At 36.9% G+C, this 13,769-nt stretch overlaps 1 protein-coding gene across 2 annotated transcripts in view; it reads right to left on the bottom strand.

Moving 5' to 3' along the window:
* SCAF8 (SR-related CTD associated factor 8) overlaps positions 1–13,769 on the bottom strand; it is a 153,677-nt gene that overhangs the window by 84,408 nt on the left and 55,500 nt on the right. The window lies entirely within an intron of this gene.

The following is a 13,769-nucleotide window of genomic DNA, read 5'->3' as shown; positions in this document are numbered from 1 at the left end:
CATGTTTCCAACAGACATATTCCAGTGGATTATTTTTATGATTTCTCTTTTTGTCAGTGCTGCTTTTCAACCTCTTCAAATGTGTTTTGATCCTGAAGTCTGTCAAGGATGAAATAAAAAGGTAGAAAAGAAGGCAGGAGAGCCTTAAATTACACACCACATTCAAATAAAGTTTAATTATTGCTTTCAGATGGTCACTATTGAGATCTTAGATACACAAAGCAAATGTGCAATCAATAGCTACCAAAGCAGCATCCACCTCATCTACTTACAAAGGAGACAAAAGGAAAAAACATGCTATCTGCTCTGTAATAGTAGCATAATTTGAACTGTCAGGAACTTGTCATAAGTTTTTTTAAATTGACCTGCCCCCTGACAAGGAATGACATAATACTTTTGAATCTAGCTTTACTAGAAGAGAATCTAACCTATGCGTAAATACTTAATTTTTAAGTTTATTAATTTCTTAAGTTATTTTCCTATCTACCTGTTAATTATGCTTGGGCAGCATATTTTTTTCTTATTACTAAAACTAACTGTAGACTCTCTTGAAATGAGTATGGATGGGTACTGCTTGTGAGTCAGAGGTGACTGCTTGGACTCGGCTCTCTGGTCAGTTTGAGGGGTGCCTTCCTCACCCTCTCAGGGAGCTGCTGAGCAGGATGAACATCTGCTCCTGACACCACAGTTCATGGTCCCATGTGCCACAGGAAAATACCAACTGCTTCATTTGACATCCAGGAGGAATTTGGGAAACAGGTGAGGTAGACATCTTGCCAGTCCAGGGACAATTTCTACCATAACTCCACAGTAGTCTCTGAGTTAATGTAAGTTAGTGTGTCTAGCTGTGTCAGCATTGAATATTTAAGAATGTTTTAGAATAATTGTTTTAGGGATACAGAACATGCCTGGAGCAACAATGGGGAACCACAGTGCCCTGATAACCACAAAAACCTGAGTGAAGCAGACCCTTTTCTGTGTCGGTTCCTTTCACACTTTCACAAGAAAGCACAAATTTTCAGAATGACAGTGAAAATCAGGACCAATATATAGAAGACACACACTGCTCCTGCTCTCAAAATTTCACCCCATTTCTTGGCCGTAAAAGGTTTGCCATGTTGGAGGTTGAGAATTGGATACAACGAGTAATTTTGTTGACTAGTTCCAAACGATACTATGATTTCTCCCAAGTCTCTCAGATTTTTATGAGCATCTTAAAAGAAAGCTAGGAGAGCTATAAAATAAAATGAGAAGCAGCAGTTTTTTCAAGGTTTGCTAAGTTGCCCAAAGAACTGTTTCTCAGCAGGATGAGTCTGAGGTTTTGTTTCAAGCAACTCCTTTGGGAGACATCACCTTGCCTTGTTAAAGGCATGCGCACTTGGAGATAAGAAACAGTAGAGTGGGTGGCCTATAACCTAGTAACATGAACATCTGGAAAAAACCTATTTTCTTGATACTTGAAGTATCTTTAGTAAAGCTGACCTTTGGAAACAGATACTATTCACCCAGCAGTGTATCCTCCCCTGGAAGAGCCCAAGAAAGCCTGTACTTTGCTCTGACAGGAATGAGAGCTTTCTGCACCTGCATTTACTTGGCCAGCAAAGAGGTGGACAGACGACTTCCTCGTCCCTTCCCACCCCATTGCCATGGTAACTTTCACACAGAGTCATGGAATATTCAGAGCCAGAAAGGACCCACAAGGATCAATGAGTCCAGGCCATTAAGTAAATGGCCAACAGAGGGATAGAATTCACAGCCTTGGTCTTATCAGCACCATGCTCCAACTGCCTTTTCCCAGGACAGCCCATGAAGGGTGGCAGCTGCTGAGCAGCCACATCCACAGCAGTGGCACAAGGTGCACAGGGTGCCCCTCCAGATGCTGTGGCCTGACACGGGGGCCAGGAAACCTGGCAGGGAACCTGTCCATCATTATGCTGCCACAGTGGCAGCATAAAACATGGAAAATTTTAAATTACCTTTAGAAAGACTGTTTAAATTGAAATTATTTTAATTTTTATTTTCAAGTTGTTTAAATCAGAAAAAAAAAGAGAGTATTTTGGTAATTTATTTAATCTAGTTTCCCATTTGTAATTTTTGTTGGTTTTTTGGGGTTTTTTCCCTGTAGCTAGGTTTACTCTTACTAAAATGACCACCTAAACATTCTGATCTGGAACGAAATAGAACCATTATATTTTTTGATGAGAGAATATAGTATATCAATACAAATTTGTTTAGTAATGATATAGTTTAATACATATTCAGATCTTGATTTCTTATAAAGAGAATTCTAGATATTATGTATCTTATTTTCAAAGTGACAATTTTTAGTTACCTTCAATTCTCACCCTTTGAGTCTATATGCAGTCATAATTCGCAAACAATATTTTGAAGACCTAATCCAATCTCCATTTGTTTTGTAGTCACTTATGCAATGAACCTTGTCTTTTGCTTTACATGTGCAACACGGTTTTCTTTGGTACACCCACAAGTATTCCTTCATCTGCCATGTGAACAGAGTGACTGTACAAAAGCCCATTCATCTCCTTATTGCCCCGACTCTGCTGTGGAGAGCAGCCTTCACGCTCCCATTATGAATGTGGCTGCTGTGTTTCTCCACCCAAGCTGTCTTTGAAGCCATCCCCCTCGCCACCTCTCCAGTTACTATTCACTGAACATTCAAATGAAGCTTCTCTTCCATCTCACCAGGAGCTGGATAGCCTGAGCTAGAAATCTGGAAGCTGGGAGACTTTTCCTTCTCTCTGCTTCGAGAGGAGTGCAGAAGTGGAGCTCTTTACAGGTGAAGGGACCACATGAGATTTACTGACATGCCCTCTGCAAGACAGTGGCCAGTTGATAAAGGAGCAGTAGAATCCAAGATGGACAAGTGACAACATGAGGTTATGAATGACACATGCTACCCCTGGCTCCACACACAGGGAGACTCGTCCAGAGGTTTGTGCTGGACCAACTGCACTACCCTGATAAAGGTAATTCAAGCAGCAATCAAACAGCGTAACTTCTATGGGATCGAATCTGGGTATTGCTACATGGAAACCACTCTTTGACCCATCTTCACACAACCGATTCTAACAAGAGAAAAAGGACTTAGAGAAGTTTCTTTTTTTGCTGATATAAATAAAACTGAAAAAAACCCTTTTTCCTACTGTTTGGGACAAATTAGGATTTCTGTTAAGAGATGCAATGAAAAAATCTACTAGCTTGTTCTCTTTTTAAGCAATAGTTTTAAAAACCAGCTTATTGAACCTGTGTTTGATGAACCTCATGTCCATGTAAAAACTGAAAGGGTATTTATACTGTAAAAGCCCCAAAAGGTAAAAAAACAGATTTGCCTTTACTTCCTTCCTTTAATTCACAGTAAAGAACATAATTTAAACCACATTCTGTATCTGCAGAGAATACTACAACCACATTGTTTTTGAACAGAGTGAAAAGATATTCACTGTAGTACAGGGAGAAAAAAACAGAAATGAAAACTTCAGAGAACAGCCAGGAAAGATTCTTAATAGAGAGATGAATAAGAAATTAGTCACTCATGAAGAAGGTTATCACATGAACATCTACAGCTTTCTGGGATTTCCTTTCACATTTCAACATTCTAAGGCTAAATCCCTGGCTTCCTCTCAATGTACTGAGTACAAATCAACATGAAAAAACTGAAATATAAAATCCAACTAGTGTACAACAGAGGGTGAAAATTATCCCCAGTGAGCATGTAAACACAGGAATTGTACGGAAAGCAGTGTACTGAGGCAAAAGAGCAAATTATTCTGAGAATTGTATTGAAGATATAAAGCACCTCACCTGTACAGGGCTTAATGCAGCAGCTCTCTGGTTTCCATAGAGCTGCACCACAGTGGGCTTGGAACAAACAGCCACGGCTACACATGTCCTGGGCACCCTCTGCTGGTTTCACAGCAGCAAGTCACCAGGCTTGGGAAACATATTTAATGAAGTACAAGCAAAATCCAGGGAAGAAAAAGCATCATAACTACAAGCAAGATTAAAAAAAGAGGTATTGAAATTTCTTTCAAAAGTTAAAAGAAATAAATACCTTTTTAGATTTCAAACTACAAAAAGAAAATTTATTATTGGGTAGTGTCCCTTGCTCAAAGGTATTCATTGCAGGTTGCAAATTACTGCTGCTAGGTTTCTACCGAACTTCTTAATAGTTACTTAAGTCTGCTTGCAGTTTTCAAAAATACTTTAAAGCATTTGGTTAGATCTCAGTTTTGTGTTCGTTTTCAAAAGAACAAGTCAAATAGACTAAACATAGAGATTTTAGCAAAGAAACTGGTCAGTGATTTTTTTTTTCCCTTTAAAAAGTAAGTCAAGTATTTTCCTAGCAGCCATCTCAGCTGTTTCTCCTTGTAGCTTCTATCAAACTAAGAATGACACCCTAATCTCATAAACAAAGCATTCAGCGTTTCTTGCTTTCAAAATCACTTTTTTTTCCCTCTAACATAACTCTTATAAACATCATGGCTAGCAATAATTACTCCTTAGTTTACAAGACTCCTCCTGACTGTTGACAGGGTTACATGTGACCCTTCATGGTCTGCAAAATTGACAACAAAACCAAGCAAAACTCATGTTTAAAATTACCAAAACCAAAAGCAAAACAAAATACCAAAGTATAATAGTGTTACCCTCAGCAGCAGCCAGCTAGTTAGGTACCAATTCTACATTATAACCAAATGAAAACATATATAAATCCCAGTAAATTCACTTAATATGCCTCACAAATCCTTCAGTTTCACAGTTCTTTAAAACCACAGTACTCTCCCTTTGGGCATTGCAGCCACTTTAAAAAACATTTTCAATCAGTACTAAACCACTAAAGAAAAGAATATCAAATCTCAGGTTTGCTGCATCAGTAACAAAATCAGCAAGTGCTTAGAAAATTTTTCAAATCATGCAACATTTGCACCTGTGTGAGAGGAGTTGCTACAGTGTTTAATTTTAATTTTCACAAAAAGAGGTTCTCTCAAAAGAAAAATCCTACAATACTCTGACATTTGACAACTTGCTACTTCCTATGGTTTTGGTTACAAAATTGTTCATTGTTTTAGAATGCAGAATAAAATATTACATCAATAACCACAGGTAAGGTGATTGAGGTTCAAAGATCTCTCCTTTTCTTGCCCACAATTCACTCAGTCCCACTAGAACAGATTTCCTAGTTCCTGTCCTGTCGTTTGGCTGCTCATTTTTGCATCCTCCTCTAAGTCCATTAGGTTGTGATACATTCAGATGGAAATAAATGCAGAAAACATATTTTTTGAGAGAAGAAAGTTAATAAAGTACTAATGTATTTTTTCAAAGAGCACACTGTACACAGAATCAATGTACAGGTACACAGGATACAAAGAATAAAGATAAAATATTAATGATTTAAAAAAATATCAAATTTCTTATTCTGCAGTTTATACAGACAGAAAATACGTGTTCATTTACAGAAATACCATGATCCAAGAAATATTTGTTAAATTTTTCACCAATAAAACCAATAAAATTAATGGCACTCTGATGCACAGCATACCATCCTCACCATATTCATGAGCAGGGGATATGAACTCCTCCCACCATTTTTGCATTCATCAAGCTCTCTTTTATGCAGGAGAGAATGAAATAGTGGAAAAGCCATAGTGTTGTTTTCAAAGAAACGACAGAAAAAGGCACATGTGAAAGGGAGCGTTTGCTACATGTCACAGACGAGACCAAGCAATTCCTGTACTGCACAGGTGCCAGTGGAGTTTAGGGCTTTGCTTGGTATTTCAAGTGTTCAGAACAAACATGTCAGAAGTGGCCATCCTTCACAAAAGGCACAACCACCTGCTGACCTTGCAATTCATGTCAGCTCCCTGAGCACCAGTACAGATGATAATTAACAAGGTGAACACCTCATCCAGCTGCTATTCTCATCTTCCTAAATCCAGAGATTTGCTGCAAAGAAGTGCTCAAAAACTGGATAAAGTGTCCTGGAAAGGCAGGCTTATTCTTTTTGCATGCTCCTCCCACTGCACACAACCTGAGAAGGTGCTCTTTGCAGAAAGTGCCAGTATGTTTTGGGGACACACTGGACTTTCTTAAGAAGGTGACAAAGTAGACCACAGTGGCAGCCTAGACACCACCGCTCTATGTAGGCAGGAAAAGTATAGAGGAATAGTAAGAGTACATAGAAACTGTTCCTTCAAAACCCATCAAAACTTCACTTTCAGACTGGAAACCATGATATAATAACCAGCTTTGAAACACTCACTGCGAAGAGCTTTTGCCAAAGGAAAGAAATCAGGGTGAAAATAAAAATTGGGGAAGTATTTAATCACTCCAGTAAAGGTTTGTGCCTAAAGAAAACACACTAAATTTCCTATTTCAATGTCTTTAGAAATGGATAACAGTGACACCTGAAGGATTCAAAAGAGCACCGCAGGAGACCCAAGAACATCCTTGTTAGGAACAGTGATGATAATGAGATGTAGCACGTTTGTGCTGGCTGTTTCCTAGCATGGTCAAGACTACACGAGGAATGGGAAAACAAATGCAGATATAAGGTGAATTTGAGGTATCAACCTACTGATAGTATTTTGGAAAGTCAGAACCATGAAAAGGCTCAGGATTAACTTTTGGCCTTTTCCCAGCAAGTGAGACCTTGAAGTAGGAACCACCTGCCTATAATATCTTCAGATATTCTGTTCCAGAACAATCCAAAAAAGCACCCACAGTGGTTTTATCATCTTTCGTCTTTCTTGCTTGTAACTGGGTTCCCTCCAAGTAGAGCACCTGGTTCACAAATCTGATTTGGCAGTAACTATACTGAAAAACATACCAACTTTAAATACTTCTCCTACTTATAAATATTAACCATGTGACAAAGTTCAGTATAAAAAGACTATTTTGCAGCCTGCTGTAGTAATATCACTATTGTGGCTCAGGTAGAAAAGACAATCTTGAGCCCTGGATGAGCCTTGTGTCTATACGGCTCAATACTATCCCACTCTCAAGGTGCCTGCCTGTGCACCTGGCAAGACACAGCAGTTTGCCTGGATGTATTTGCACTCCCTGTGCTACCTCCCACCCTGAGATGAAAGGTTGTGGTCAGTGTTTTTCCCAGCCAAGTGTCAGGGTACTTAAGGTTTTGCCCGTCACAGTTCACCAGCACATCATTTTCTATAGTATAAGACTGGGAACCTTGTATTCTCTCATAACAAAATCAACCACGAACAAGACTGAACCTTTCTTAAATATGCAACAACATTTTGTTTTGCTTTACTTTAAAAAAAATTAGACACCAAATAGTGGAAAAAAAACCTGGTGTAACCAACCAAATGTTTCAGAGCAAGCTAAATTTAGAACCCCAACTTAATATTTAGATTTTTAAATACTCAACTGATTTTCAGAAATGATGTGCACTTAAATCTGTATGTGAACACCCCCATATCTAACTCTGACTCCTTTGACACAGCAAAGGTGGAAGACAAAACAAGTACGTGTCAGCTGCGGGAACACCTTAAGTGTGATATGTACAGCAAAAGAAGAGTGAATACTGAAGTCTGTGTTTCCCTTCATAGTGTAACCTGTAAATTCTCTAGCTAAGCTTTCCATAAGCTTCTGTAAAATAGCTATATAAACATACACTGATAGTTCCACAATAATAAATTTTAATGTATTGCGTGTTTTGGGCTATGTCGCTCAAGTCAACGCTAGACTGTTACTGTAAAACAGGATGTGCCATTTCAAAGCTGCATTCTAAGACACTTAATAGGTCCCAGTTTTGGAAAAAAAAAAAAAAAAAAAGTGAGACAAAAGAACAATGATGAAATTTCTTGAGAAGGGCCACTAAGAAAATGTAATTTTCAAACAGCTGTTTTTTTAAAAAACACCAATCAGATGGTAAAACAGACCATGAATTAAAACCTTTCCAGTTCTTTGCAGACTTTATTGCTAAAAATGCTAGAAATATTTTAAAAATTGCTTTAGAGATCCTTAGAACAAATTAATTCTTCAAGTTGGGAAAAGTGAAATTCTTCATGGCTTTCAGACAATTTGTTGGTTGGTTAAATTTCTTCACTCAGAATAAGAAAAATTAGAGTATTTGGTGACAAGGTTAAGAATGGAGAAGGAAAAATCAAGACTTTGGTATTCACTACTATGTACAAGTTGCATGAGCTTCTGAGGCTGCCCTAGCTTGTGCACAACTTTTCCAGTTGCATATTAGAGACAGGATAATCTGCCAGGATGTGTGAAAAATGCCATTTTAGTTACATTCTTGAACATGCTAGAACCAGACTATCATGACAAATATATGTAATTTTGAAAAAAATTTTATTTCTCTCTCTTTTTTTTTTACATGTCATTCATTACTTCTATTCTGGTTAATACAGAAATATAAGAACTTTTCATGGAGAAGGAAATTTATTGAGGAGAGTTAGGCAGCACATTCTAAAATGAAATCAGAAAACTTTATTAACCTAGTGCATTCATTTTTTTAAAATCCTTTGAAGAAAAAAAATGCTATTTAAATAAAACATAAGCTTTCAAAAAAGGAGTATGCAAATGAAGAAAAGAAGCTAGAGGACATCATGGATTTTGAACAAAGAACAGTGACCATGTATCAAAGGGCTGCTCTACATGCTACAGTGAAAAGATCTACTTAGAAAGTACAATTGTTTTGGGAGAGCCAGAAGGTAAGACCAATGCATTTAAGTAGCTTTAATTTGCTCGCTTTCTTTCACTCTATGAATTACCTAGCACACGACTAGACAAGTATAGTGCTTGCAATTTTTTTCAGACATTTCATACAATCTATTTCATCATACTCTTACAATACCAGTAAAATCTTTGTAAGGGCTGCCTGCTCATAAATACTTGCATAGGGAAGAGAATTTGAAAGGAAAAAAAGTTATACCCAAGAAGGCTTTGGGCTAAAAGCAGTAGAAAAATCAAGGAAAATAGAACCATATAATCTTCTATCACCTGCTCTTCTAAAGAAGAAACTGAGATATCCAAGACAAGAGTTTGAAATCCTGGACCTAATGAAACAGTCACGTCCCATGGGTAAACAAGTGAGGCTGTGATACTGGTTTAGACTAAAGCAGCATTATTTTAAATTCTCTAGCAATAACATGAAAGAATGTAATAACTTTAATCAAGAAAATGGTACTTTCTGCAGATAGCAGAAAGCAAGTGATACTGCAGCCAGCACTTGTCAAACTGGGATACTATTGTGACATCCACCCTTTTAGCTACCGAGATACTTAAAAGTAATCAGTCATTATCTCTGTACTAAGTAGACATTCCTCAATAGTGATGTTTGAGATTGGTGATTCACACGATTGGGTAATCTCCCCTTTTGCTTCTGCAATGGTTTTGCCCCAAACAGCATCACTCCCAGCTTCTCACTAGCATCTGTATTATAGTGATGCAATACATTGAATGCACTACTTATTGAACAAGTTACACAGGCACTAATCAGAACATCCTCTAATCAGCATTCAGAGTGGAACCCCAAACAAGGGCAGTATTTGGACTGGGAGATAACAAACAAGGAACAAAATAATTTTGGATTTTACACTAACACCTCAGTTTAGCACATTCCCTGCAAGTGAAACAGCTCTTCATCATGGTTTTGGCTGGGTTCTAAAGTATTTACTACTTAAAGAAACCCAAACAGGTATATTAACATCTGTGTCAAGTTGTACCTCCAAGAACCTTGTAAGCTTACAAATATTTACACCTACCTGAGTTTTGTGGGGTTTATTTCTGTTGTTTGGACAGAGTGAGGGGGTATTCATTTTTAATTGAGGTATGAGCAATACTAAGAAAAATGCTCAGGAGTACTTAAAATCTTTGGATGCTTGCTTGCTTGTTAATTAGTAAATATTTAGTCAGAATGCATGCATTAAGTTCTATTGAATCTAAAAAAAGAGAAGGGGTTATTCATGCTTTCTAACTGTATTTTTTCCTCATTTCAAATTAGGCTAACAAGCTATTGCAGCTGAAAAAAACATTATCTATCCACTGGTTTACATATAGATCCAGTCTGTACAGTATTTTTGGTGTCTGCTAGAATATGCTATTTCATGCCACTTTCCCATTTTCCACAGTGCTCCTGATCATGAAATGATTATTGCAGGAACAAAGCATGTATGAAGTGTACACACAGAAACTACAGGCAGTATGCACACAAAACTTAAGAACTGCACTTCAATATTTTGTAGAAATAACATTTATCCTAATCACTTCAAAGTTTTACATTCTAACAAAAATAATGGGTGCCTCACTCATTTTATCAATTCATAGAAATTCAACCCTCCAAGTTCATAGTTTTAATATGGTGTTTCTAAATCAACATGGAATTTGAGAGATGCCATTGTTTTGCTTTTAATAAATAGCAAAATTCCAAAACAATCAGCAATCATTTAAATTTGTTTTCAGTATTTTACTTTTAATCACAGACAGCTTTACCACTAGGGTCCTCAACAGTTAATTACCTACATTGATAGTCATATTGTACAAAAAATACGTGAGATTCAAGATAAAGTCTTAGGGTTGTCCTAGATTTAAACATCTCAGTGATGTAACAGAATGACATAATTCAAAGAGATTTCTAACTTCCTGTAAGTGAAATTCTGTGACAGAACTGCCTGACAAAATAATGTAATACAAGCATGTGAAAAAGAAATGAAAAGGAACAGGACAAACTACTACAACCTTCAGTAAACATTTTTATAATTAAGTGTACACTTAGTATTTATGTATTTACATTACTGAAATTACAAAGATTTTCTGGAAGAAAATCACAGAACCCAAAATTACATTTCAAATTCTACAGACAAAAATTTATTGATTTTCTCTATATTTTTGTCTGAAGTTTGAAATGGGTGGTCCTTTTCAAAAGGAAGAACAAGGCACACTTAAAAACTGCATTACACTGCATTGCTGAATGAGATCTGATCACCTCAGAAACAGCATAAATACAAAGTATCTTTTCCCTTGATCAACTGAAGTGGCAGTGACAGAGCTTCCTTTGACTAGATGAAGGTGAATAGATTTTTAGAAAGGACTTTATACAGTGAGATTATTTCTACTTAATTCCTGGTGTTACCAAGAAAAACTACATTACTTACAATACAATCTCTATTTAGTGTGGAAGTGACATTCAGATCCAAAGTCCCTGCAACCATGGCTTAGGCGAATCCTACCAACCCTACATCTGAGTTAACAATTCTATATCCATTTAACACTCTTCACCTATTCACCTAGTAAGGATTTCATGCACTGGCTTGCACACAATTACAATGTTCTAGTGTATGAATCAATATGGCTGTGAAGTTACCTGTGAAGTGTTTGAGAAACACATCAAGTCATCTGCCTTAAAGAATCTGCTTTCTGCATTTCAACAGAAACCTTGACACATGCTAATGGGAACACATATCCATTATGACACAGATGTGCATAGAGAAAATCATTCAAGAGGAATTTTGCAGCATTAAAACATTAAATCAGGGAGGAAAAAAAATCTTCAACTAGCCTATTTACAAGTTAAAATGCTCTCTGACCATATTAGTTTTTTGCAAAGCACAAAAATAGTCCCTCGTCTAAGGGCTTTAGTATGACTTCATTAGATAAGAAAATTTAAAATTAGCATTAATGACTTAACTTTATAAGAAAAATGAGAGAGTACAGAATAAGATTAGTAAAGCAGTGACACAACTATTATCACTGTTACTATGCAAGTGCTGAAGTGTGCATCTTAAATTCTCTGAGAGAGAAAACACATTCATCTGCAACTGTACAATATATCTTAACAACCTCTTGATTTTTAAGAGTGCTTAGACTGCTAGAACTGCCTCCTCTCTAATCTTTGGTAGCAGAGCATCTAAAAGATACCAAGAGTAGGATATCCCATGAGACAAGCCTTTTTCATCAAGTTTGTTCAAGATAGGAATAAAAGAATAATGGCAAATACAATTTTACAGCTTGCCAACTTCAATGAAAACCCTATTAACAGACTCTCATCACTGACAAGAATCACTTTTCAGATCCTATATGGAAGTTACTATTCAGAGAGATGTCATGAATTTTCTTTTTAGTAGGTCTACTTGACTTTTCTTGACTATGAAATATCATGTACGTATACTAATTGAATTATGTTTATGGTGCACCCAAAGAACTCGTACCAAATAAGTGGAGTGAACATCATCTTTATGACAACCCTACAAGGAAAAACATAAGACTAGTAACAATTAAGGAAAGATGCTTTTGCCATTCTTGTTCAAATAAGCAGCTTCAAATCAAAAAACTTTCTGCCTTTATGCCTTTTAAAACAATCTCTCATCTATACCAGTAAGTGGCTTCACACTGCATGCCTACTTGTGGAAGCTCAATACTTGAAAGGAAAATGTGGTTACTGCAAAATTCAAAAGAATCAGCAGTATACATCACAACAGGGAAAGAAAGATCCTTTAATAACCTGAAACAACAATAACAAAAAAGGGCAAGAAAGATTCTTTAATAACATGAATTAGTAACAAAAATTTGTCCCAGTTACTCTTGATGACTCCTGATATTCTTAATAGGCTTCAAAATTATAAAGCTGGAGTATGACTTTTTACAAGAGCATGTAGTGATAGAAGAAGGGGCAATGGCTTTAAACTGATGTGCAGCAGACTTAGATGAGATAGAAATTCTTTACTGTGAGGGTGGTGAGGCACTGGACCAGGTTGCCCAGAGAAGTTATGGATGCCCCATCCCTGGAAGTATTCAAGGCCAGGCTGGATGTGGTTTTGAACAACTTGGTCTAGTGGAACATGCTGGCATGGGCGTTGGAACTGATCTTTAAGGTCCCTTTCAACCCAAACCACTTGATGATTCTGACTGTTCAGCTCTCATTATCAAGCACCAAAACCTCACCCTTATATTATTTTTAAGGACATTACTGAAGAGACAGAGAATGAAATTTAGGATCCATTTCTATCAGTTTAAAAGCAAATTACCCAGTGATGTGAGGTAGGGGAAAAAGTCAAAAGTACTTTCAGTTTGACCAGCAGAAAATACCCTTGCACATGGTCAAAACTGCTCCAACTGTATATTCAGAGACTTCTGCAATCAACTGGCTTATCTTATAAATATCTTCTACACATAAGTTCATTTTATAATTTTCCAACTGTGCTTAAATAATGCCTGTGCATGCCACACTACAGGCTTGATTACAGTACTCCCATCTTGACTTACTCAGGCTAAAAGTTCCTTAACTTCAAAAAGTCATTTAAATCACTGAAGTGGGTCTAAGTATGGTACAGAGCTCTGCAGAAGCAAAGGAATCTAACAGAATATATTCCCGAGTCTGTAATGAAAGGAAGTACCACATATAAAAAGAAAGCGTACCAGTATTTCACAGAAAAAGGCTTCAGCAAAGAAATCATGTCCTTATAGCAAACGAAGGCTACATTTCCTCTTTATGGATGGAGAGTTCTACTCAAGTGCACTAGTGAAAGAACCACAGCCTGTTTAAAAAGGTAAATACATCTAACAACGTAGTGATGCATAAAGTTTTCAAATAAATGTATGTGCCTAAATACGTTGTGTTGCTTGCAAAGCTACCTGAAATATTTTTCAATATATCTGTTACTTATGTGAATCATACATCAGCTTCTTCAGTTGCTAGAACCCACCACCTTTCATCACTACAGCAAGCTTTAAACAGGCATAAGCCACAACTGCTACCCCAATGCCTGTGCCCCATCTTC

The sequence above is a fragment of the Corvus moneduloides genome, chromosome 3 (assembly GCF_009650955.1).
Source record: "Corvus moneduloides isolate bCorMon1 chromosome 3, bCorMon1.pri, whole genome shotgun sequence".
Lineage (NCBI taxonomy): Eukaryota > Metazoa > Chordata > Aves > Passeriformes > Corvidae > Corvus > Corvus moneduloides.
The sequence above is the reverse complement of the archived record's forward strand: the minus strand, read 5'-3'. Positions and strand labels throughout refer to the sequence as shown.